At 38.2% G+C, this 25,685-nt stretch overlaps 1 protein-coding gene and 1 long non-coding RNA gene across 12 annotated transcripts in view; one reads left to right on the top strand and one right to left on the bottom strand.

Annotated features, from left to right (window-relative positions):
• RAD51B (RAD51 paralog B) overlaps positions 1–25,685 on the top strand; it is a 448,074-nt gene that overhangs the window by 120,448 nt on the left and 301,941 nt on the right. The window lies entirely within an intron of this gene.
• Positions 2,398–19,880, bottom strand: LOC116959583. 2 transcript variants are annotated; one of them, XR_004405959.2, is made up of 5 exons: positions 19,793–19,880; positions 18,902–18,972; positions 15,928–16,018; positions 12,959–13,110; positions 2,398–2,524 (listed from the first exon to the last, which is right to left on the bottom strand). It is a non-coding gene; the product is annotated as an uncharacterized LOC116959583 (long non-coding RNA). The 2 variants fall into 2 exon arrangements; XR_004405958.2 differs by lacking the exon at positions 2,398–2,524 and adding an exon at positions 10,828–11,526.

Genomic DNA, 25,685 nt, shown 5'->3' with positions numbered 1-25,685 from the left:
TAATTTTGGAAAATTTGTGCACCCTGTTTTGAAATACCTTTGACCTGTTTGGTTTGATTTGATTTGGTGTGGAGTGTTACACTTCTGACAAACTGAACTGTGAGGTCTTGAGTCAAGCAGTTAGTTGAATGAGGACAAACAATTAGGAGATACTCAAAGCTTGGTCCAAAGAACTTTCAACAACACATTTGAGCAACAAAAATAATAATTTCTCATTTACTAGGAACTAAGTCAGAAATTCCAGTTAAATTCTTCTTGGTTTTTCATTTTACTCAGCAGGTCTGCAGGTGTAGAGGATTTTGGCCAGTGTTTCAGTACTTGGAGACTACAGTCATTACTAAAACTCCTGGGCACACATTTCTGCTGGAATGCAGCTGATGTCATGGAAAAACAGGACCTTCATGGTAACCCCTAACAACCAGAAGTATAGTAAACAGTAAAAGTTACCTCCACCAAGATACTTGATTTTAAAGAGACTTGTTAGGATGGTGCCTGTGTGCCAAGAAATACAAACTTTTACTGATTTAACTACAGTTTTCCTAAAAGCACCAGCCTGCTGCTGGGGTTTAGCCATGATTTTGATATGCCTAATAAAACCAGAAATAGTTCTGTTTAAATCTTCAAATACCCAGAATTTACTGTTCTTTCCACCACCTAACAGTTTTATGATCTTCCACATTAGAAATCAGTGATGGTATGTTAGTTACAAGGGAAATAGCACTGTAATTTTCATGATTTGCAAAACAAAGTTTCTTTCCAAGGTATATTTTCCCTCTAATTAAACGAGTGCACTGATATTTTTTTTTCTTGGGGAGTTGTGCAGAAATGTAGAACTGTACAATTCAGTTTTTTATTTTTTTTCATTGTTTTTGAAAAGTCCGTTCTCAGCTTCAAGCTGTGCATACATACTGTTCTGCTTTCAAAGGGTTACTGATGACTTCCAAGAGAAGTTAGAGGTTTATCATCCAAGGGGCATTCATTCCTTTCCGTGACTTGTATGGTTTCAGGTTTTTTTCTCTGTTGATAGAAATACCAATACCACACCTGTGAAAGCCCCACCACTTCAACCTTGCAATATAAAGCTTTACTTTCCTTTGTAAGCAGACAGTAATATGGGGATAAGATTGAACAGCCTAACATACAGCCACACATTATCTTCTTCAGAGCACCCGTATAGCTCCTAGCACACTTTTTATGACCAAGGTGACCATTAGCTATTTTATATGTTAGGTATTCTTTGGCTTAAATCTTGAGGTGGTTGTCAGTTGCTTTATGCTTCAAAAGGAGACATACCCATCTATAATACTGCTGTCATTTAAAGATACATTTGGCAGAATAGAATTAATGCATTTTTGCTGATATCTCTTTAAGCCGTGCTTTCCTTGAGCTTAGATGAGGACTTAAAACAACTTCCTGTATAGTAACAGTGGTATAGGAAGAGCTTTGGTACTTCATACTTCAAAAACTTAACTTGTAGACTTGACATCCCTTAAGATAATGACGACTTGGACTGCAGAAGTAGGAACAGTAGATTTGGGGACAAAAAAAAAAGTGTAGCTGAAGCATCTGGAAAATAGCCAGCCACTGTACATTGGGCTTGAACGTGTCGGTGGAATAATAGGAGAATTGAGGGGTTTCTTCTGTGGTTCTCTGAGTTTCTTGATTTCCACTCAAGTGGCCAGCTTTTTGCCCCCCCCCCCCCCTTTTTTTTTTAAGAGGTAGCATAAATTGAGGTATTATCTTGAATCCACCAATATCTTAAGCTGATTCACAAAACTGATCATTATATTTTCCAACATTATCTAGCAAAATCACAGGAGTTGATCAGTGGTCTGTGATGAAGTCAAAATAGTACCAATTTAGTGATCTGATACCTTGAGTCTACCTAGCAACTTGGAGGAGAATTTTCTATATTCCCCTGCAAAGCTGTGGGCCTCCTTTTTTTGTTGGATTTAAAATATTTGTTTCCACTTATGACTAATTAAAATGTCTGTTTCTAGTTGTTGTGACTTATCAGAACGAAGGAATCCAGTCTGTAACTTCTGGGGGTTTTTGTCACTACTGGGTGTTCTCACACCTTAGAAGAACATAATTTCCCCTGCTTACCCTGTTGGAATTTAAAGCACAACAAGTTTTGAAATTAAGAAAATATTTATAATATAATATTTTTAATGTTTACAGGCAGGGAAAGGTGGATGGGGGAACATTTTTGGTAAATTTGACTCCTTTTACATAGTAGCTGTTCAGGTTGTTTAGAAGTTAGAAATATTAGAAACGGGCCTAATATTGAGCAGACTACAAGCAGGACAGTGAAATTCTGTAAATAAATGCAAACCCCCATGAGTGTCAAATAGCAATGTTTATTTGCATAATTAAAAAATCAGAATTAATTGCTGGGGTTTTTTTAAATCTTGTAGACTCCACAGCATGCCGACCTTTTCCCCTCCCACTTGTATGGGCGTGAGGTGCAGTGTCATCATGTTCAGTTTTGGATCAGAGACAAACGTTAAGTCTACCTTATGATCTAGAACAGAGAGAAAAACATAGTTTAAATCTTCTGGTCATCTTAAAAACATTCTTCTGTTAAATGACTGGGCAAAGGAGAGCAGGGAGTTCAGGAGAAAGCCTAAGAGTCAGCCCGACTTTCAAAACGTTTTTTCTTTGTCTTAACTGTGACAGATGTGAAATTGCAGGTCCGTCCTTTCCTTTTTTTTTTTTTTTTTTTTTCCTGAATTTTCAACACTTTTTGGGCAGCCTTTGGGACTTTCTGGGTAATGTGTCCTTACCATTTTTGCTTGCATACATACCTTCTAAAGGACTATGTGTTTATCTATACAATAATTAAATTGGTTACCAATGGCTATAAAACTTTTGAAAGCCCCTAAACCTCTTGATTAAAAGACATAAGAGCTGTATTGAAGGCACTTCTCTTAACTATGAAAGGTTTGAAAATGCCTGCAAGTGAACAGCAGTTATAATGATGATAGTGAAAACAGAGAAATCTAGCCTCAGCTCTCCTGACCAGGTCTTGCCGAAGTCTCTATGCAGATAGATTGTTTCTTTCAGTGAAAGAATTGGAGTGTGGAAGGGGCATGTTGTGTGTATGTTCTGGAGTTATGTTCTGCTGGGGTATGGTTTCCCAAGAGTGGACTTTTCTGACCAGGGAAGGACTCCTGTGGAATCTCACCAGCCTGTGTTCCTATTGGAAAGCATACACACTTCAAAGGTTACTGAAAAGAGATGCATAGACCGATCTAGAAGGATCATCAACTCCAGTACAATTACCTCATCACCTTCCCAAAAATTAATTGCTGACAAAATATCTGTTTTCCCTGTTAAGAGCATAGATATCCCTTCCCCTCCAACTTTAGAGGAAGCTGAGCTGGTTCTCAAATACAAATTTAAAGACTTAAATTTGTTTGCTGTGCAGAATCAAAGTATGGCAGAAGACTTGTGAGAATATTTCACATAAGTTTTTCTCATTTCCTCTTCATTCTACCAAATTTGTAAAATTTGCTTTTGTCCTTTTGTAAGGAGCTGAGGGACTGCTGCTGACAAAAAAACAGGAGTTTTTTTCAGGCAGAGTATCCAGAGGCAAAATAAACTGGAATGAGTCAGAAGTTTCGGCAGTTTATGCTTTCCTTGATTTTTGTCTCACTCAATAAAGTGTACCCCTTAAAGATAATAAATTGCTGTGGGTTTGGGGAACTGAACTGTCCTCAGTAGTGAGAATAGCTATCAGTTATATTAAAAATTAGGTCAGTTGCTTCCTGTAGATCTAGTGTTTTCTCAAAATTGGGAGCTGATTATCACTATGCCTAGAGCAGTATGTGTACTTTATGGAAAATAAACTGCTCTATCCCTGATATAATAGCTTAAAACAAAGCCTGGTGTTCACACGCTTGTGCAAATGTCTTCTATTTAAGCAATTTACAGAGGTTCTGACAAGAAATTCCCAAAATAAGATATTTAAAACCTCTACTAAATCGGTCCTTGGAAGGATGGTACAGCACTGCCTGTGATTGCCAGTTTGCTTTCTCCAGTATTAAATAAGCAAAATAACAGACTTAATGGTTGTGGGGTTTCTCTTGGCACTACATTTACATTGTCATTCACTGTAAATCATCTCTTAGGTCTTTGCTTTACTTCTAAGTAGCACAAGATTGCAAGCCTTAAGCATTCAGAAGGTGAGGCAGAAACCTTAAAAAGTAATAATTACTTAAAAACAATTTTAAAAATCTATTTTATTCTCATATTTTTATATTGTGACTTTTTTGTGGGTTTTTAAGTATTCATATTTTCCATCTTTTACTTGTGCATTTGAGGTAAAAAATGCTGAAAATTACAGTCCTTTTCTTATTAGTGTTATGATTCAAATATCAGGAAAAGTGCCAAGTATCAAAGGTTCAAGATTAAATGAAAAGAACTGGCAGGATGATTTATAAGCTAAATGATTTCTTTCCTTAATGACAGCATGTTCCAGTTGCTTACAGGTGTTTATATATGACCATACCTTGTTAATATTTTCTGATAAATGTTTAGCATTTCTATTCTCTCTAGTTCCAGCATCATTTTTCACCACTCCTTTCATAAATATTTTACTTTCTTTTTTCCCCATTTATTATTTGACATACTGACTAAACAAAAATATTTCTGGCTTATTCTTAACTGCTTTTTTGCTCTGTGATCTTGCTGCCTAAACACTAGTAAGTTGTACTGGCCTTATCTTCTCCAGACACACTTTTTAGAAAGGAATTAATAGACTGTGTAAATCATGGGACAACAGCAATTAAAACATACAGTTCTCCAATTTGAGATTTTCAGTTACTTCCCAGCCAGCCAGTGTATTTAGAACGAGGAATGCCAGCAATTATCCTGGATTTTCCTTGTATTTCCCTTTATGCAGAAGAATTGCTCTCTGCTTTCTAAATATTATCTGAAATGAACATTGTTTTAGAAAATGGTAGGGCCAGAAAATAAGGTCATGTGCATTTTTTTATGGTGGATTATGAATAAAATGCAGGTATTTAGTAGTCAACGTAATTGTTTATTAACACCTGGTGCAAAAAACCCCAACCCAAACCTTAGCACACAGGAGAGAGAAGGAGCCTCACATCTCCTTCAGAAACATAACAGCTCTTAAAGTTGGGAGTTCAGCTAAAATCTCTTATGGAGAAGTGGGAGGTAGAAGAGAAGTCAGATTATTCTCTCATGATTGTGTGTTTGTTCTTTAGTCTAAATATTTAACAATTCTGATTATGAAGATAACAGGGGACCAGACTAAATGAAGAATGTTCTGTTCTCTCTGTCATTTTTCAGCTTGTAATTGTATATACAGTATAGTTACATGCCATAGTTTTCTCTTATACTACTTGCTAAATGCAAGTAAAATGTAAAAAGAATAAATGTTAGTTTACTCTCTGTAAATATGTCTTACTTGAGCTGTATCTCAAAAAATAGTTCTATTTTCCTGGATTTCTTTTGTTTTGTTTTATCTGTTCAGAACAGCAGCATCATTAGTTCTTTTGCTGATAACCCAAGGTGAAGTAGCTCTGCTCTGTGCTGTCTCTCTAGTTCGTGACATCTGTAATCAGGATAAATCTTAGTAATTATCTTAATATAATGGGAGCTTCAAATCAAATTATGCCTTTAAATTGTAGGCAGTACCGGATCTAAGGCTATAGGTGACTACATAAAGAAACAGAGAAATTTAAAATAAGTACTGGTTGGTTAATGTATTGGTATCCAAGTAAAGACCAGGCAAAATCTTCTGTTGAAGATAATTAGGATAAACTTAGATGTTCTACTACGATTTGTGTTTTAAAATATATTCAAATACAATAAAATTCTTGCACATTTGCTACTGTTTTTCATGTTTGTCTCAGCTAATAACATTCCTAATGAAGTTAGATCCAAGAGACAGGGAGTTTAGAGTTCAAGGTGGCTTGACGTGTGTCTGAATGAGAGGGAGATGTTTTCACAGTCTTTTCTGATCTCTTGGTCTCTTTTGCTTGAAGTTTATCCATGAAGAAATTAACACTTCTGCAGAATTTGAGCTTAGATCTCTGGCAATGGATACATAACTGGTATTTTCCTATTGCTGCCTGAAGTGTTTCTTTTCTGATTGCAGTATAGGTACCTTTCATCTTTGTCCTGTTCTTACTTGTAAGTGTAGTTCCCAGAATCTCAGTTCTTCATCTCCATTTTCCAAAATGTTAGTTGCTTTCAACCGAAATGATTGAGCACCTTTTGAAATCTTGTCCTTTCTGGGCTTTTGTATTTTTAGCCTCTTGTAGTTGTCCTTTTACCTCTTTATCCTTTTTCTTCTAGCATGTCACTTGGAGTATTTTTCTCCCTCCTCTCTAGCATTTTTTGAGAAGTCCTGATAGCTTGATCCTCGATTCTTTCCTTTCACTGGATAATCTTTCTTCAGTTTCTGTTTTTATACAGACAGTGGCAAGATTTTCCACTGTTCCTAAGATTTACCCTCTTTGTCCAGAGTAAAGTCTCAGCCTTTCCTGATGATATTTTGCAGGCTCATCTCTGGGTTAAAAAGTTCAAAAGACTCCGTTTCTTCTCAATCTTCCGTCATCCATCCATCTTTAGCTGCTATGAACAAAGCCATTGTTCTTGTTGTTTGGGCCTACCTGCACCTTTGTTACAAAGTTTTTCACAAATCCTCATTATGTTGGACATATGTGAGCCTTCCAGTTCTTTTTTTTCTGTACAATTAATCATAAACACTGCCAGGAAAAAAACCTGTTGTCTAAAGAGCTTCTTTGCCATGACACTTGTTAATTGCATAGTACAACAAGTACATAGTACAATTGCATAACCTGCAGACAGGTTATGTTTTGACCATGTTTCTGCTGCTTTCTTTGTGGTCTCCTGTCTTCTGCTTAAGAATTGAAGCGCTTTTTCTGTAACTCTGGCTTTGCTGTATATTTGTGCAGCACTTAACACAGTGATATCCTGGACCATGAATAGGAGTTCTTGTTATTAAGGTTATAAAAATAATAGATAAAAGTAAGTAAATGTAATTCACAGAAGACTAGAGTTGGGATGTGATACAAGGAACCTCTGGTGTAGTCCACATATATGGTCTACAGAGGCAAAAAAACAAAAATTGATTCAATTCATAAATAAAGGGGGTGTCCCTGTAACATTTTCCTTACAGATCAGTGGTGTACCCATTAAAACTATGAGTAACTTCACAGACAGTAGATGAATAATGGATAAATGATATATAAATGGAGGACACAACTGATGTTAGCACTTGCAGTGGTGATACTGACTTGATCAGTAGTGAGCGATTTGAACACTCTTACCACGTTACATGCTTTTAGCACAAAGGAAAAATGGACCATGTACCATCTCTTAGTATAAAATAAGAGATAAGATCAAGTAATGAGATTTCGAATAAGATCCAAATTTTAAATATCCCAAGAGTCAGTGAGCTTACAGTTCTATTATTTTATGCTGAATACACCTCTGGATATATGTTTCACAATCCAGATTGCACCCTGACGACAATTCTGAAGGTGACAGTAGTGGCTGGAGACAGATTTGCAGTAAGAACAGGTTTCTGATGTGGTAGTTAAATTCTTTGCAGATCTGTTAAGTACCTTCCAGCCAGTCTAATTTTGTTAATGGCAAACATTGACCAAAGGTCTCATGTCCCTCTGTCAGAATTATGGCTGCTTCTGTGTTGCCAATAAATAAACTATAACACTCCTTTAGATTTCTTTGCCCAGGGCCAGATAAAATATTTCAGACACCTAATGTATTTGTCTTGGGTAAATCAGAAGAAGTAAACAAAACTGGCAGATCAACTTCATAAACTCTGTGGTTAAGTGTTAGATGAATACTGCAAAAACTGAATGAGTTACATGTCATGTTAAACAATTTCTCTAAGGTAAACTTTGTTGGTTTAGGATGTTTCTCAAGTTCTTCCAGGAGTTTGGGTAGCAGCTTGCTTTCTTGTGAATTTTTGGAACAAAACAATTATTTGAAAAGTACCACCAACATTTAGGGAGAGTGTGTGTGCATGTGAGCTGACAGAATTTAAAATGCAGGTGAAAATTTTCATCTTGCTCTTTGGCATTTCTACCCTCATTTGCGTTGCAGGGACCACCTCTGGGTGAAAAAGTTATGAGGCTGCCAATACCGAGACTGTACATACTCCTCTTACCTTGTAGGAAATAGCCTTTGTATATCAGGTATATAACCTGTAGCAACTTATGAAAAAGACTAGTCAGATTGAAATTGTTTCTGGTCACAGAAATTCTACAGTGGAGGTAATTCATATTTTACAACAGGAAGATCTACCTTGGTATACCAGCACCATGAGGAAGAGCAATCAGTGGTTTTCAGGGTGGATTGGAGCTAAAAGCTACTTTCAGCTCTGCCTCAAGTCAAAAGCCAAAGCTGCTGTCTTAAACATGGGGCTGACAGTGATACATACAGAAGAGAAATGGTACTGTGTCTTCATTTCCACTGATGATAGTTCCAAATTCCTGAACAGTTGACTTCTGCTAAAATGGTCATTAGTGATATATCCTTTATGTAGTGAAGCACCAAAGTTAGTATCTGTAACTGAAGTAAGAATTTGCCTGTCACCCTGTTAATGCTCTTATTCAGTCTCTCAAGCTCATTGAGGAAGAACTTAACATAGAATGGAATATAGACATATATAGAAAGCTTTCTTTATAGCCAAAGGATATTTTAATTTTTTCTTTTTTTAAGTTAAACAAGCCCTCTTATATATGTCACCTGTTTTAAGTGAGGCTCTGAATGTTATTTCTAACTGAGGATTTTGGGGTTATTGCAGCTCACAAGATTCTATTTTTGTTTTAGAATTACATATAAAAAGCTCAGAGAAACTATAGCTTCAGCAGTTATCCACATCATTCAATGTATATGTTAAAAGCACAACTAAATAAAAAGTTTCTACTACATCCCAGAAGCTAATATCCAAACCATCTCACTTGCTCTTCAAATCAATTATTATATGTCCTCTTCTAACAACACAGTGTACACTACTGAATAGTCAACAACTATCAAGCAGATCTCCTGTAACCCAAACCGTGTAGGAAGCAGACTCTCTAGCTGGCTGTGCTGCCCATGTTCTGCCCCAGCATCCCTGAGAGCTTATATATATATATATATGTGTGTGTGTGTCTGTGTGTTGTCAGGGGGCTGCTGTAGAGCATACTGCAAATAAAGATAATACCCCACCCTGTTCTATCCGAGTTTTCCTGACTCACGCAGGTGTCTTCCACATACTCCTGTAAAGACTTTGATGTTTATGGCTAGGATGTTTCTCTTAAATTTATGCTAGGTCAGACAGAGGTCAAAGTGCCCTGTCTGAAAACCTGCTTAACACACCGCTGGCAGTTTAATAAAAGACTCTTGTCATATGATGGTTTGCTCTTGCAGTGTTATGTGACAGGCCAGGTAAGACTGAAATGCATACTTCTTTTGGCACTTATCTTCTGTACACAATAGTTCTGAGTAAATGTGTTGTTCTTCCCTATTCCAGGGGCTATTTATATGTTTTGCTTACTGGCAGTCAGGATATTATTAATGACAGTTGTGAACGTGACTACAGGCAGAACCACTGCTTCAGTGCCTCATAAAACTGAGTAACTGGTATGAGATTGCTTTAGACTTCTGACACCATCAGTTCTACAAATAATGTTTTCTGACTTTACAATGAATGAATGAGTGTTCTCATATCTGGTTTAAATATCTAGTGAGATTTCATCTGAAGATTATTGGGTAGTACTAGGAACACACATAGAACTATCACTAAATCTGTATCACGATGGTTGAAGGGAATTATGCCTCAAATTGCAAGTGGAGAGAAGGCCAGTGCTTACAGTGTGTACTAGCATCTTCTGAAAGGTTATTGCCAAAACTATGTAAGATCTTGTAACGAAGGAATTAATGGGGGCAACTGCCACTCAAAATGTCTGATTTCCACTGACTACCTATAGCAGACTAGTTTAAATGAGAACGTTGTTGTGTTTGTTGGGGAAGGGGGCAGATGGCCTAATTCTTCATTTGACTGCTATGGGTCCTAAAAGAGGAATGAAGATAACTGTGTGAAAGCTCTCATCACCCAGCTGGTTGCAAAGTACTGGGCATAGGACCGCCAAACTCCGTGTCTGTGCATACAGCACTTCATAAGAGGCTGTTGGATACTGTGAACTTTTTGTCCTTTCTGGGAGGGTTCAGGTATTGGTCATCGCTAGAAGCAAGATCACAGATTAGATGGTCAGTGGCCTGGATTACCCTGTTTCTGTGGTGATGAAAGGTCATGAAGAAATATTAGTCTGTCAAGAAAACCAAAAGTTGTCACTGTTTTACAGGTCAAATTTTGATATGCATCTGTTTTTGTTTGACTTCCTGAGCATCCACGCTGTCTTCAATAGGCATCAGGTTTTAATTTCTCATGGGTTTTGCTTCTTTTTAAAAACCCAGAACAAGCGTATTTCAAATTTAGATCCCCTTTCCCACTTTGTTTGCTAGGGACTGAATAGAACATTACTACATACCAGCAGAGGAATTCACATTAAACAACATTCATTTTCAGACTCTTCACACAGACTTATTTGGGCTGAAAAGGACTGCTTGAGATCATCTAGTCCAGCCCCAGACTTACTGCATCATCCAAATGTTAAGCTATAAATAGACTAATGTGGGCCAAGTCTATTAGCAGTCAGTGTTGTATGCTTTTTCTTTACCCAGTCATTGCACCAGGCTTTTCAACAGACACACAGTAAAAGAAGCTATAATTGCAATAATCACAAGAGGTTTTAGAAATTCTGTTTTGAGGTGATCACATCCACTTGAGCAGTCTTTTATTTGACGTACTTTCCCAAATTTACTTTGATTTAACAAAAACAAGACAGACAGTGTTATCAGTTACAAGCGACTAGTACAAAGCATTTTGTACAGCAAATTTGATGTTCATAAGGCCAGTTTTTCCTGCTAAATTGTACCAGCATATCAGAGTTTACATGTGAAGAACCCCTTATGTTTCAGTCCTGGGTTCCTTGCTCTGCTGGTGAAGCCTCAGTCTATTTCTGCTTTGTTAAATACATTCCTCTTACAATACTGGTCCAAAACATGCTTTAGGACATCAGTGGAATAACTTGGATACAAGTTTGATATTAATACTGAAGTTTCCAACACCTCTTTATCTGTGCTGACTCCTTGCTTGTGGATTTGAAATTCTCAATAGCGGTCTTGGGAAACTTTGATCTGCCCAGTTGACTATGCGCATCATGGATGCTTTTTCTGCAGCATGGTGATGTATTAGAAACATCCCTTTTGGCTTCTGTTCAGTGTTAGGTTACAGTCTTTGGTCATCAGGTTCAGTAGAGATCTTACTGATTTCTGGAATTGAAACCTTTCACTGGAGAGGATTTTTCAGTCTGCCGTTTGCTGTAAATCTCTCTGTAGTAGTGTTTGTCATCCACATCACTGGTGGGCTACCCAACAGCTGACACGAAGGAGGACCTGGTAATACAAATGGCAGGGGAAGTAAGTGGCTGCTCCTTTTGGCCATGGTGTGGTCTGGTCAGCTTAGGCCAATTTAAAAGCTGTATTTGAACAAAAACACTTGCAGTCAAACTAAAAGCTGCTTCTGTGGAAGTAAAGCCAAAAGTACATGGGTGTGACTTAAGCACTAGAGTGCTGTCTCCCACTGCCTGACTAGATAATTTGTTGCTGCTGAAAGGTAAACGTTTTTGGTTTGAGCTATAGACTTCTTCCTCCAGTATGTTTTGGTAGGTAGACAGCTTTTATACAGTGTGCAGTGCTTCCACCCTTACATTTAGGTGAACTGGAACGATCTGCTGGAGATTTCCTGCTTTATTGCAGGCAGTGACAAAGATTGCAAACATGATTCCTGGTCAGTTGGGAAAGAATAAGAGGGTATTTGGTGGGAGTAAATTCACCAGCTGGACTGGCGACTCCAGCTGCAACTTTGTTAGTAGTCAGTATAGGCAATATAATTGCAATGAAGCATGTAAAGGAAAGAAGTCTGCCTTATAGTCAGGCAGCTTTTAAGATAGTGTTACAGTTAATGTTCAGAGATTAACCACAGACTTTGTGTGCTGGCATTTGATCACTTCCTGTGATAGTTTGTTTTAATGTGTATTAAACAATACCAAAAGCAGTGGTTTCTACCACAAGAACACTGTGAACTCTCAGACTTTCTTACAGGCCACACAAAAGAGAAACAAATTTGGCATTTTCTCTTAATGCTGGTTACTGGCACAGTTTGCCAAACACTTCCAATTTCCAGATCATGGTTCAGGAATCAGCGCTACAGAAAGTAGAAAAATGTTAGAAAGATAGTGAGCCTAAGTCTGTAATATGGAAATAAGAGAATAGATACAGTCCTCAGGACATTTGACCTAGAGGGGGATTCTGTGTTGTTGAAGATCATAGGTGTTACTAGGTGGCCAGATGCATCAGCCCCTGGCTGCTCTGCTGACCTGGGTGCTGCCTGTCTTGCAAATTTGACAGCTGTGAGACTGGACTATATAGTTAGCCACCTCCCTATATGCAAGTGAGCTGATCTGTTTCTCCAAGGCCAAGGAGGGCTCTGAAACACCCATTGCATTTGTTCTTTTTTGGAGTGAAGTTGAGTCCTTCAGCAGAAACGCAGTGGAAGTGTCAAAGGTGGTCGTCACTTGCACTGCCATTGGTGTATGCTCCTGGGGGCTTTTTTCCTTCAGGTTGTGATTTCAGAATCTGATACAAGAAGCTTTTTCTTCCCTCCTGTCCTGCTTGCTTCTCTCTCAGACTCCTCTAGAAAATGGCTGGCACTTTGCAGGATGGGTTGGCTTTGTACCTCAAACTTCCTATTCCTAGTTACATGCTCTCAGAAAGGTGGATGAGAAGGAGAAAGGGTGAGCAGAATTACACGTATGTTCATACCTACCCTTTTGTAGAGCTGGCCTCGGGCTAAGACAAAGGGCTTGGGAGGTTTAAGACCTCATGGATGCCTCCTGGATTCTTTTCCCACTGTGTCATTTCCTTTCAGCAGAGTCTGGTCTTTCAAGCTCACCTGGGTGTGTTCACAGGTAGCTAGACCTGCATTGTGAAAGAGAAATTAGACACTTAACCTTGGCAATAATTAACTCCCACAGCCTTGTTTGCTACCTCTTTGTCATGTGTTTATTGTCCTTTGTTTGCTCACTTCTAAGGAAATTCTTTTTGGCTTTTTATCAGGTTTTTATAAATCCGAGCAAGTGAGGAAATAAATTGTTAGGCTCTGGTGCAGAGGAAGGGTTTCTTTCTTTCCTTCTTTCTTTCTTTCCTTGGCAATCCACCTGTGTAAACATGTATCCTGGATGGGTGGAGCTCAGCAGCCATGATAGTGGTGTGGAAACATAATAAACAGGTTTCTTGTACTGCTTCTTGCTAAGACCCTGCTTGAGAAACCCTTAATCGTGTCTTCCAGTCCAATAACCTTCTTGTCCTCAGCGGGGTGAGGACTGAGTGAATTGCTCTGCTCTTTGTGTAACGTGTGCTGAGCCCCAAAAGAAGGTAACTAGAATCCCCCCTTGCCAATACGGGCATGTCAGGGCAAATAACCACAAGAACTACGAGCCTGGCTATTTAACTGTTGTGCTCCCTGACACAAAATGGTGAAAGACATCATCTTGAACACATGAATGCTCCCAATTATTTTAATCCTTATTGAAAAGGGTGTCTTTTCCAAGGCAACTTTTGAATTCGGGCCTCTTGCTTTGTATGGCTTTTCTGTGTACACACAGTACTTTTCAAAATATTAGTGCCTGCTTAGCAAAGCATTGCTTGCCAGTTAATAAAAAGAAGCAATTCACAGATGTTGAGAGATACTTAGATAACCGTATGGGAGTGAGGCTTGATCTTTGTGATTTAAAAAAAAAAAATTAAAGAGGAATGTCATATATGTCTGGCTTTTTTGTGTACACAGGTATACTTTTTTTGTCTGTTTTGCTTTGGGGACTGTATCAGAAGCCAGACTTGGGTCTGTGTTGAAGCATTCCAAATTGACTTTCGTATGCAGTCAAGTTCTCCTTACTGCTGCGTGTGCAGCAGGGAATTGCTTCTCTGTAGTTTCCCATAAAAACATTTCAAGAGAGCTCAGATGTACTTAGGCTATGGTTTCAGGGAGCAAAGTGTGCTGATGTACTCGTCCTTTCACCCAGCACTTTGCTCCTGTGACATATCTAGCTCTGGTTTCTGTGTTCACTGTACCCAGGAGAAAAAAAAAAAAAAATCCATGGACATTTTTCTCATCTCCCTTTGATCTGGCTTCAGTGCTTATCTGGTCTTCTGCTGAGCCATTATATGTAATAACACAGAAGAAAGTACATGCAAGAAATCAAGTAGTTAACTTTCTGTAGGGTTAGCATGCTGAAATGGCTTAGTGCAGCGTTCAGTGAATACAGAGAAGTTAATATGAGCAAGTGGAAACACTTAAGTAGGAGTCAAGGGAGGAAGATGTCCAGCATTTAGAGTGCCCTGAAAGCTGAAGTTGGTTCTTGGTGTGCCTGTTGATGCTGCTATCAAAGACACTCTTTTGAGATTTCGTTTTCCTGTAAGAACTTAGTGGACTTACTGAAATTGCAGTCTAGCAGTCCTATCCTGTTTTGAAATGCATATTACTCCAGATGGTATCTTATTGATGTCTTGCACAATACTATTTTAATTTCATTACTGTTGACGTTTTTCAGACACTGTCAGAAACTTTGGATGACTTGTAGCAGTAAGCTTCAAGATGAATAAATCTACCTAATTTATTCTACTGAAGAATTGATGATATCAATGTGATTTTAGTTCATATAATTATCTTTTTTTGTCTCTGTAATGGTCTTAGTATTACTTCATACTTATGTCTCCTTTCACATTAGTGTATACTGTTTGTTTAGGTTTATGTTATATTCCTCAACAAATGGGTTATTTTGCTTCTGAAATTCCTGAAATGAATCCTGAATGAAATTGATGACTCACATTCTTGGTGTTGATTTGAGATGGTAGAAGGTGATCTGGCTGGAACATATGTCAGTACAGCACATATAGTAGGATTCCTACAATAATGATCAGTAGACTAATTGAATCATCCCATGTTTTCTGTGATGTTTTCTCCTTATTGACATTACCATGGGAGAAGTGATTTTGGAGCTTTAAAGTGCTTTTCTTGTTATAGAAGTCAGATTAATTTTTTTCGAATCTTTTTTTTTCTTTTATTCTCATCCTGTATCTGTAAAGAGGCAATGTTGTTCTTAACAAGAATATAAATGTGAGCTAAGTGAAGAAGGGCTTGCCAGAAAGTCGTTTCAGTTTTGTACTACCTATACCAGTTGGGCTAATAAAACCAGAATTGCTGTTTTCTACAAACATTACTTGTTTAAAGTATTGGTGAAAGGTGGACATTTTCTTTTATTCATGCATTTGACTTAACATATTGAGAGATGAAGATAGCTTTTGGTTGAGCATTAAAAATAAATCAAAAATGCAAACTGCCTCAAAATGCAACCTGAATTTAGAAGTTAATCTATGGACTTTAATGTTATCTATTTAATCTTCTTCCTAAACTGCAGTTATGAGATGTATCTACAGGTAGTTCTGGTATTTGTTGTGGAGTGAATTCCCTTGCTGTGTTTCACAGCCCCTTCAGTGCCAGCCTAAGGGTTTATGGTGTCATGCAGTGAAATAGCTTACTGAAATAATCCAGGCTAAAAATAACCTTCTGAAAAAATGTGGCATGAGATGATAACGAGTAGCTGAAGGTAAGCAAGGTTGGCAATTTTTCAAGCCTGCTTTGCTGCTGAAGCAGAAGTACCACATAAATCATTCCCATCCGTGAGCAGTGCCGAAGTGGCTGTGGCAGTCTTTCTGGTGCCCTCAGCCAGTGCTTACTGGTGCCCTCTGAAAGGTCGCTTCTGTGATGCACTTCTCCCCTTGTGTGTTCAGTTAGATTGGTACAACTGTTTTGGAAGCCACCTGTGAACTGGGTCAAGGAACATAAATTAATTTTAGAAACCTGTATTAAAAAAGGAAAAAAACCTGTGGGGTTAGTTTAAATTTTGACCAGTTCCCTAGCTTGACATGCAGCGCTGCAGAAATAGTACTGATGTGAGCAGCTCAGATTGTCAGTGCTGCACAGGGAAGCATCTGTGGAAGCATTGCCTGAGCTGCTGGGGGTGTCTGGTAAATGAGAAGGTCCTAAATTGCTGGAAGCATAAGTTAAAACTTTCAAGTATTAAAAGCATGCATGTTACAAATGGCATAACTGACTGTATTTCTGCCATTTACTATATATAATATATAAAAGAAGAGCCAAAATGCTGTGCACCCAGTTTTACTTAAGAGTTAGGAGTCTAGCATAAGGTCTCTGTTTAAGAATGTTTAAGCATGATGATGTGGACACACAGAGTAACTGCAACAGATCCAATAAATGGCCTCCTAATTGTTAATGTGCAGATCAGGCTCTACTGTTTTAAATCCCCATTCAGTATGGACATTCACTGGACACAGGAAGAATGAGCAGTGAACTTTACAGATCAGAAACAAAAAGACAGCCAACGTGTGGTAAAGAAATTCAAGTATTTCAATTGTTAGGGTAGAAGAACAGATTTTCACTTAAACCCCTTCTTTCACATCTGAAAAATAATTAGTTCTATTTGGTTTTTCTAGTAAAAAAATCGTGTTTCCTGAAGTGCCATAATTATTATGTATCCATATTCCACACTCAGCAAAAGTAACATTTCCCATGAGAATGGGCATTAATTGTCTTATATTCATGACTTGGTGTGCATTGCCCACTGCATTTTCTTGGAGTTTCATGTGTTTGTAGCATTCTTAATTTCTGCCCCAAACTGTGCTGTGGTGTTCGTGATTGTAAATACGCAGTGCATCGGCTTCAGCTTTGTTTCATGACTGTTTCTATGGATTTATGTTTGTTTAAAATAATAAAGACTGACTCAATATATTACGCTGAAAGTTATTAATGGTTTGTCTGTAGGCTATTACATCATGAAGAAACCAGACCATTCTTTGAGAGCATATACTTTTTTCTCTCAGGATGACTGACATATAAAATACAGCTGTTCAGTAGTCCACATAATATTTGCTAGCAGTACCAGGTAAAAATAAACAGTACAGGAGAAATGCAATACTGAGAAAAGCTTCAATTTTCTTTTTAATAGAGAAAGAGCTATTTGTATGTCTGAATACTGATTTTAGTAAAAATTAATAATATTAGAATGGGATAAAGCTGTGCATCAGAATTTTGTGAACTGCTCATAACCTGTCAGTATTGCTGTTTTCTAGTATTTTCCATGTAATAATTATTAATATTTTGTGTGCATCTGGTTCTTGAGTCAGTGTCTGCCACTGAATACCTATACTTAATTTATATATTTGAATGTGCAGTGCCCAGTCGATGCACATAGGATGCATAAAAAGGAAACGTCAATTTGAGATTAATTGGAAATTGTATTGCTTTTTGCATTGCTTTCCACTCCCACATCAGCTTCTTCTGCACTTAGGTTAGATAAACACATGGTGGGACGGTGAATGTAGGAGCTGCTTTTGCAGTTGTTATCTTGCATGCCTCTTTTTGAGTAAATATAGAAACCAAAATTGCTTTTGTCCAGACTAATTTTTAGAGACATCTGTGAATAAGTAAATGGCAAATGATCTCCTTTGATTGAACTAGTAAATAAAAATACCTTTAGCCACCAGAAGCTGAGCTTTTTTGTGAGGATTGCCTTTATTACTATTCCAGGTCCAGTTGAATCAGCTGTGTTGTGCATTTGTTCTAAGTAATTGTCTCTTGTAGAGCAAGGTCTATTATTATAAATCATTATTCTCTACTACACTAAATGAATTGCTTTCTGCTTGCCAGAGGCACTGCTTCAAAACCAAACCAACCCACAGGGAGGTAAAATATTTTTGTCCTAAGTCGTCATGTCTGGCCGAGGAGTGACCTCAACCTTCTCCTGCTCTGAATCATTGTTGAGAACCGACATGCTCTAAATAGGCTGAGGTAGGTTTCAGTGCCAGAAACTGTTTGTCTTTTCATGTGTCGTGGATGGCTAAATGAGTACAATCCTGACATTGTTAGAAAGGGCACAGCTACACCCAGTTACTGTAGGTGTAGTAGCAGATTAACCACCCTAACTACTTTCATGTGTGTAATCTTTCTCATCTTGATCAGGTGGCCATGTTGCTTTTCTCCTGCGGCACGTAGGCAGAGCTTGACTCTGGTTTTAGTCCTGAAGCTGCTTTTACAGGGGTGGGTGCAGACAATAAAAAAGTATATCAAGGAGTTGAAGTATTGCATACAAGGTTACATTGAGAAGGAAACACTGCATTTAGGTGAATACCCCCAAACAACATATTTGAATGAAAGGAAGTTATTTAAGTGATCCTTCAAGAAATGTCTGAGAGCAGTGCTTTTCATATTTACCAAATTCTATGAACTCAAATTAACATAAGATGTCATGTAGTCAGTCTGACAGAACCAGCACACAGTTTCTGGCAGTAGTCACATGAATACTTCAGAGGGAGAAGAGATGCTGGAAGCAAATAAATTCTTTCCTGACTGTTATATTCTTGCGTTTATGATCAAAACCATAAGTTGCGCAATTACAAAACTCACTGGTGAAAAAGCTGTTAACGCCTTCCCTTACTGTCACCCACTAGGTATGAATGAGAACTTGCTTTCATTTAAAAGCAGAAAGGAGAGCTGATCCCTCCCGGTACTTGTGAATTACAGTAATTCTAGTTAGGCAGTTCTGACTTTGCAAAGTGTGTATAATTTCGGTTTTACTACTTCTGTTTTCTGTTTTGGCAGAAAAGAAGAAGAGTTTAAGAAATTCACTGGTACCTTCTTAGCAGTTCCCAGCTTTTCGTTTTCTTCTACAGCCTTGTGATACTCTGGCCTAAGTTTCATTATCTCTGAAAGAGAAGAACAGTTACTTCAACAGCTTTGTTTTCTATAGATAGCTTTCCTGAGTTTATGGTTTCTTGTAATGGGGCTGTCCTCTACTCTCCCTCACTTAGTACTTTCACTCACTTCATGACCTTAATCCAAAATACATCCAGGAACTCTAAGATACAGTCTAGCCAGTAGTGCCAACGTCTAGTGAAGAAATACGTTGTAGTATAACATGAATATATTAACTGTGTAGCTCTGTATTTTAAGTATGTCAATAAAGCTATAGTTATATCATGCTTGTAGTTTAGAAGAATAAACAAGAAGCCTTCAATTTAGAAAATAACACCGAGACAAATAAAGTAGCAGTTGCCATTGGGGCTGCATCCATAAGCTGCTTCTGTCACGTGGAACAGCTACTTTATTATGGTCTTCTGCTTTATATAGGTCCTTGTACTTTTTTTATCCTTGTGATACCTGAGCATTAAATGATGTTAATGTCAGTAAGCTATTAAATACTGTTACTAACACCTGTTTCACTTGACTTATTTTCTTCCATATGTCATGCACAAAAATGTGTTTTCCTTTCCCCCCCCCAATAGACATCATCTATTTGGAAATAATATGATACAGTTTGTATTAGCTGATTTCTAGGAGATACTCCTTACACATATTTAGGTGTAAGACACTCCTTATCTTGAAACTGTGGAAGAAATTTCCACAAGAGCTGTAGTCATACCGTGGCTCTCGTGTCTCATGCCCCTGTCAATAAAATGGACAGTAAGGAACTACAGAGAGAAGTGGAAGCACATCAAGAGAGAAGGTATCAGTGTATAAACATACCTTTTTGCTCAGCAGGGCCCGAGAGACTGCCGTGCTGGCCAGCCAGACGGCTGGGGTGCAGCAGCTCCCGGGGTAGCAGAAGCTCCTGACGCCCTCTGACACAGCCTGGTGGCACAGTGTATTTGCAGTGTGGAGTGGGTATTTCTGGGAAGGGAACGTGCCTTAAGGTGCAGTAATGTGGATTATAAGAAGTTTTCATTGAGTCTCCCATAACCAAATCAAACACGGCATTCAAAGATAGTAAAGATAAAAGCTTTATGTGTATAAATAAAAAAATCTGGCTTTCTTTTGTGCTTTTGGGAAGGTAATCATTGTGATTAACATTTAAGAACATTGTACTGTACATTTAGTCTGTTAAATGAGAGAGCACTGGGAGGAGAGGGGCTGGAGCAGTCTGAAAGGTGAAAATTCTGTCTGTTTTGCTTCTCAAATAGCAGATCTCTTTAATGCAGTCCATGTGTTCAGCCTTGCTTGCCTTAAGGTGGTAGAGTTTTCACACTGGGGGAGGTAATCATTTGCAAATAACTATTATTTTGCAACTCAGTACTAGGCTGTATGTGTAGAGTTAGCTTGGAAGGAATTCTTGCCTTTACACAGGGAATAGAAACCTCTGTGTAATTTTGGGTGTTACTATTTGGTCTGATTTCAGTGCTCTCATTCACTCAATGACACAAACACCCTCTTTGTATATACAGTGCATGAATGGAAATGTGAACAGGACCAAAAGCAGATGTTTGTGTTTGGAGGGGAATGTTACAACAATATTTATAGGCTATTCATTTATTATTTAGGTTATTTGAAGTTGTTACATAAGATAGAAGTTGAAGTGGAAAACAACACAGTCCAATTTTATCTAGAGGACTTGCCTCAGCCCTGCTGCAAATCTGCACAATGAAATAGATGTTCACAGGAGATTAATTATTTCTTCCTCACCTATTAATTTTTAGCTTATTTGGAGTCTTGATTCTGCCCCTTCAAAGTGCCTTATTCAAGTGTTAAAACTAACTGTGGGTACTCTCCATAATGTGTGTAATGGAACTATTCAGCATGCAAAATGCTCCTCAGGATTGTGGAACTGGGTTCTTTGGTGTTGTAAAGAGAAAAGAGAATTCTGCTTATAAATGTTAGCAATGGATGAGCGTGGCTAGCCAGTAAATGGACTTGATGTCTTTGCTTGTTCTGTACTAGCTGTCCTGTGTGGAAAGACATGGGGCCAGTGGCACTTTGGTTTGTTCTTTGTTGTTTATAATGCTCCTTCAGCTTGTTTAGTGAATGTATGTGCCAGAGTGAACCTCTTCAGCTGATGATAATGTGGGAAATAGAAGAGTAAAATTTTAACGGATACTTATGGGTACAACATGGATAGAAACTTAGTTAGAAACATTTAATACTAGTCTTTCTCAACTAACAACATAAAAACCTTTTTTCTATCTCCCGCACACCCCTGCCCCAGCACCCCCCTGTCTTTTCCTGGAAGGATATGTGTTTAAAGTGTTGCTTTGGTCAGAAGATGGACTAAAATTTGCTATTAGTTTATACATCATGTTGGAAATCAGATATGCTTATTTTACTTACAGAAATAAGTTTTCTTGTAGATTGGTTCAGGAGGGCATGCAGAACTTTGAGAAAACAATGAAGCCAGACTGTGTTCTCTTTCATGAGTTAATGTTTAATATTCAAGTGAAAAATTGTTTCATTACTTGTGTGATGTCAGAGATGTGACTCCATGTAGAATTCACAGCCTGGTAGTATTTAGAAAGGCCACCTGACCACATGGATTTGTAAATGGAGTATGTTAAGCAGGAATCGCCAAGGCAAAAAAGCTGTGGAGCCTCCTCATGTCACATATCTGTTTGCTTTTCCAGTAGAAACAGTAGTTTTAAGATACAGCTAGGTTGGAGAGGGGAAGAATTAGCCATCTTTCCCAAGAAGTAGCTTTTAAATTCTGAGAAGCACGCCTACTTTACTTAAAGATGTGAAGAGAGGATTTATTATAATTCTATATATTTAATATAGCTGCCCAGTATAAAATTACTTTTAAGGGGTTATTTGGAAAGCTGGTTAGCAGTGCAGCATGCAAAGTTTTAAAATCCTGTTCCTATGTGCTCTGTTTTCCATGACACCATTCTTTAGGGACAGCACATTTGTTATAGGAGGTTGAATTGTTTCCTTTCGCAAAGCCTTACATGCTCTGAATCTCCCACTGGCTGCTGTCCAGAAAGAAAGATTTGTGGGTTCTGCCCAATGTCTGCAAATGTGTGATGATATTTATATCCATTGAGTTGTTTTCACTGTAGCTAGATCTGGTAAAACACTTGTGGCTTTACCACAAGTAAAAGACTTGTGGTAAAGACTGAAAACTTTGAAATCAAGTTATGTGCTTGAAGACATGTTCCGACTTCCATCGCATCCCTGGTTGCTGGGTGGGAAGGAGGAACATCCTAGTTATACATCAGCCCTCTCAGAGGGGGGGAAAGTCAGCAAACCTTTAAAGAAAGAAGTAAAACTTCAGTTTTTGAAAGCATAATACTTTTTAAGTGCCGGACAAAAAGCAAAATACTGGCTCAACTGGGACTTCAAAGGTGATTCACAATACTTTTATTGGTAGAGTCCTTAAAAACCCAGTTCATTCTGCACAGCTGTACAGTTGTGTCAACTCAAAAGTCTTTCACAGATGGGACTTCTAAAAGAAAAAGCTGTCTTTTTCTTATATTTTTCTAAACTGGTGACAACAGAGAGAAGGGCAAACATTTCACTTCCATGTGTACTTTCATGTCATCTTCTTTTCCTCTGCAAGAAGCTTTCACTAAGAAGGGGGGGAGGGGGAAAAAGGCCAGTGACAAAACCTCTTTGTTCTGAGAAGCATTTCCAAGCATGAAAACAATACCAATGTAATGCTTTTATAGAACAAATTTTGATTAAATTGACAATGATTCACTTGATCTTCATTTGAAATGTCTTCAAGCTATTTGCCACTTCTGCCAGATATGGTTTAATAGAATGGTTCTCTCAGATTTTTCCATATGGTGTGTGCTGGGGTTTTTTGTTTTGTTTTTTGTTTTTTTTTTTTAAGGAGGTAAAGTTTTGGCTCCATGTTTGATATATCATAAAGAAAGGATGGTCGTGGCCCCTTGAAACTTGTTTGCCACCTTTGAGCTTGAAAATCCACAGTCTGATGAGTAGATTAGGGTACTGTGCAGGTTTGGTTCTGTTCCTGGATTTGCTCTATGTTTTCTGCATAGTCTTAAGTAATGACAGTGGTCAGTCAGCCTGCAGGTTTCCTAATTTCTGAAACAAGACATATGTCTACCTTAATAACTCCTGATTTCCATTTTTATTTGAAGTTGATAAAGACTGATTTAGAGATCCTCAAAAAGATGTTTGTATGTGGAAATAATTTTTGTTGAATATTCTCTTCTAGCTTACACTTTTCAAATGGCTTTATGGTATTAGGTCTAGAAATAATTTGTATTGGATGAAGCATATGTAGCATAAAACTTTTTGGCTCAGTTCTGTACATGTGACTGTAACTGGCTGGAGATCCAAATACCAGTGAAAGGATGTGGTAAATTTTCCTTGAAGCTGGCAAAAGTTCCTGTATTTGGAACTTTTAAAACCAGACTAGGTTGATATACTGGAAAATATACTGCAGAGAAGACAGTGCTTTATTGGTAAGAAAATAGGCTGGTTATTCCTGTAGGCCTCTCTGTGTACAGCTGATGAAGTTGTAAATGATAGTTACTTGAATTCACCTTTGTTTTCCCAGTTTTGCTGGATCTGTCCTGTAGCACAACTGAAGCCCTCAGTGTCATGCCAATGAAAATGGCAATCAACATTTCCTTGTTTAGTTTCTCTTGTTAAGTGCAGAGTGAAACTTCAAGGGTGTAGCTAAGAAAATATTGATTTTTTTCTTTTTTTTTTTTCGGTCCTTCCTTCCAGATGAAAACTTGCAGGTATTTGCCCAGTAGGGCGGAGTAGAAAAGTTATCTTGATTGTGTAACTCCAGTCTTTGGCTCTGCAGCCCTGAGAACACTTGAGCAATAGATGACTGCCATTTGCCGTTGGCTAGATAATGTTGTTGTTTCTAGGCTGTGGACTGTAGACTGACTTACACATAAGCCAGTGGCGTGAGGATTTCCCACACTTGCAACATCTCTGGTTTTCCAGCAGTACGACACGTCTTGTGTACAGAAATGAAATTTCAGCTGAAACACCTTCTGCTTAGGTTGGCCATCCGCTGGGTAAAGCTGTGCTCATTACCCAGATCGGCAGTGTCTGTCAGCACCAGTGCGCAGCGTACAACACAATCATTTTGAAATACTACACCAAGGGGTTATGGCTGTTACTTTCTTTTAGCTGCAGATTTGTAACCTGTTCCTCTCCAGCTTGAGTTTCTGGGACGTCCTCCTGCAGCAGGAGCAGGCTGAGGTGGCATCTAGGAGCTAGAGGAACTGGGAGCCTGTCCTAGTCTGCAGAAAGGATTTCAGTGGACTTGGGTCAGAAGCATGAAAACGATCAGGCATATGGGTGCAGATGGACACAATGGTTGGGGGGATACCTGGACTACATGGATTTTTGTGCTTTAAGACCCTTGGTCTGAGAGTTTGCTGAGGGGCCTGCTCCAGAGGTCTGTGTTTACACACATGATGTTCTCAGTGAGGTGTTCAGAGCCTGTGGTTTTGTTTGAAGCTGGAGGGCTTTTTTTCTTCATTTGCAGTCCTTCAGCCTTAGAAATGGCAGATACAAGTCTTGAGGCTTTGATGATGTAGAAATTGATTTAATCCAATTAAATCTCCTAGGAAGTTTATCCTGTGGTTAAAGCTACTTTATTTTGCTTGATAGCATTAAATTAAGTGCTTTGGAAGGAAAGGAATTTAAGGTCTGATCTGCTGACCACTTTAGTTTTCTGTTGTGCTTGCCTAGGAAAACATTTCCAATACAATAGCTGAGATTTTAAAGTCTCCATCTAGTTTTGTGTTTTTGAGGTTTTTATGCAAGAATAACTACTGTTCAAAAAGGTGTTTCTATTTTTGTCAAACTCATGTAATACAGGATCACTTCATGTTACTAATATTTGTTTTGATGTGTGAGAAAGTGGACAAGAAAAATGAATAATAGAAAAGTTCACAACTATTTTCTTGACATAACTTGGTGATATTTGGAGTTGTTAGGAGACTGTAGGTCTCACTGCAGTCTGTGCTGTACCAGAAACAAAGGTGAAGCTGACTGAATACCTTCATTATTATTTGAAGTAACATGAATTAAAATTAAGTAGAGTGACTTTATAAGACATATTCCTGTCTAGGTATGGTTACAAAGGGATAGAAGATAAAGTAAAAAGGTACTATGGGTTGATGTTTTCAGCACTGAGGCAGGGGCAGAGCTGTGCCCCCATGAAGGGTCGTCTAGATCTGTTGTACTTCTCTTCTACTGTTGTTGTAGTGCTGTCTCACTATGTCCCATCTCTCCAAACCTCATTGCATGTAAATAATGCCTTTTGGGTAGTGATTGCATTATGCCAAGTTTTGTATTCCCATCCTGTCATGGGATCGGAAAGTTCACTGGTCATTTTTTTACCTGTAGCTTTGGAAAATATCCTGGTCTCACAGAAGGCAATAATGCCCCTCTTTGATGTTTATAGTAGCTGCTTTTCCTTTTTAATAATCAGAACAGGAGGAAATGTGTTGAATTAGCTGCATGACAGGAGAAGAGGAATTCATTAAGAAAGTAAAATGAATTCTACTCAAGTTTCAGGCTTCTGCGTTGGAGTCACAAAGCAGTAATCATCTTCCAGTTATTTTTAATGATTTCTTTTGTGGCACTTTCCTTGTCCATGAAACCGATATTTACTGTAGTAGAGCCTGAGAAAATGAGCAATGTCATTGAGGCTTTG

The sequence above is a fragment of the Tyto alba genome, unplaced genomic scaffold (genome assembly GCF_018691265.1).
Source record: "Tyto alba isolate M040663 unplaced genomic scaffold, T.alba_DEE_v4.0 Super-Scaffold_18, whole genome shotgun sequence".
In the NCBI taxonomy this organism is placed as follows: domain Eukaryota; kingdom Metazoa; phylum Chordata; class Aves; order Strigiformes; family Tytonidae; genus Tyto; species Tyto alba.
This window is presented reverse-complemented; position numbering and strand designations above follow the sequence as displayed.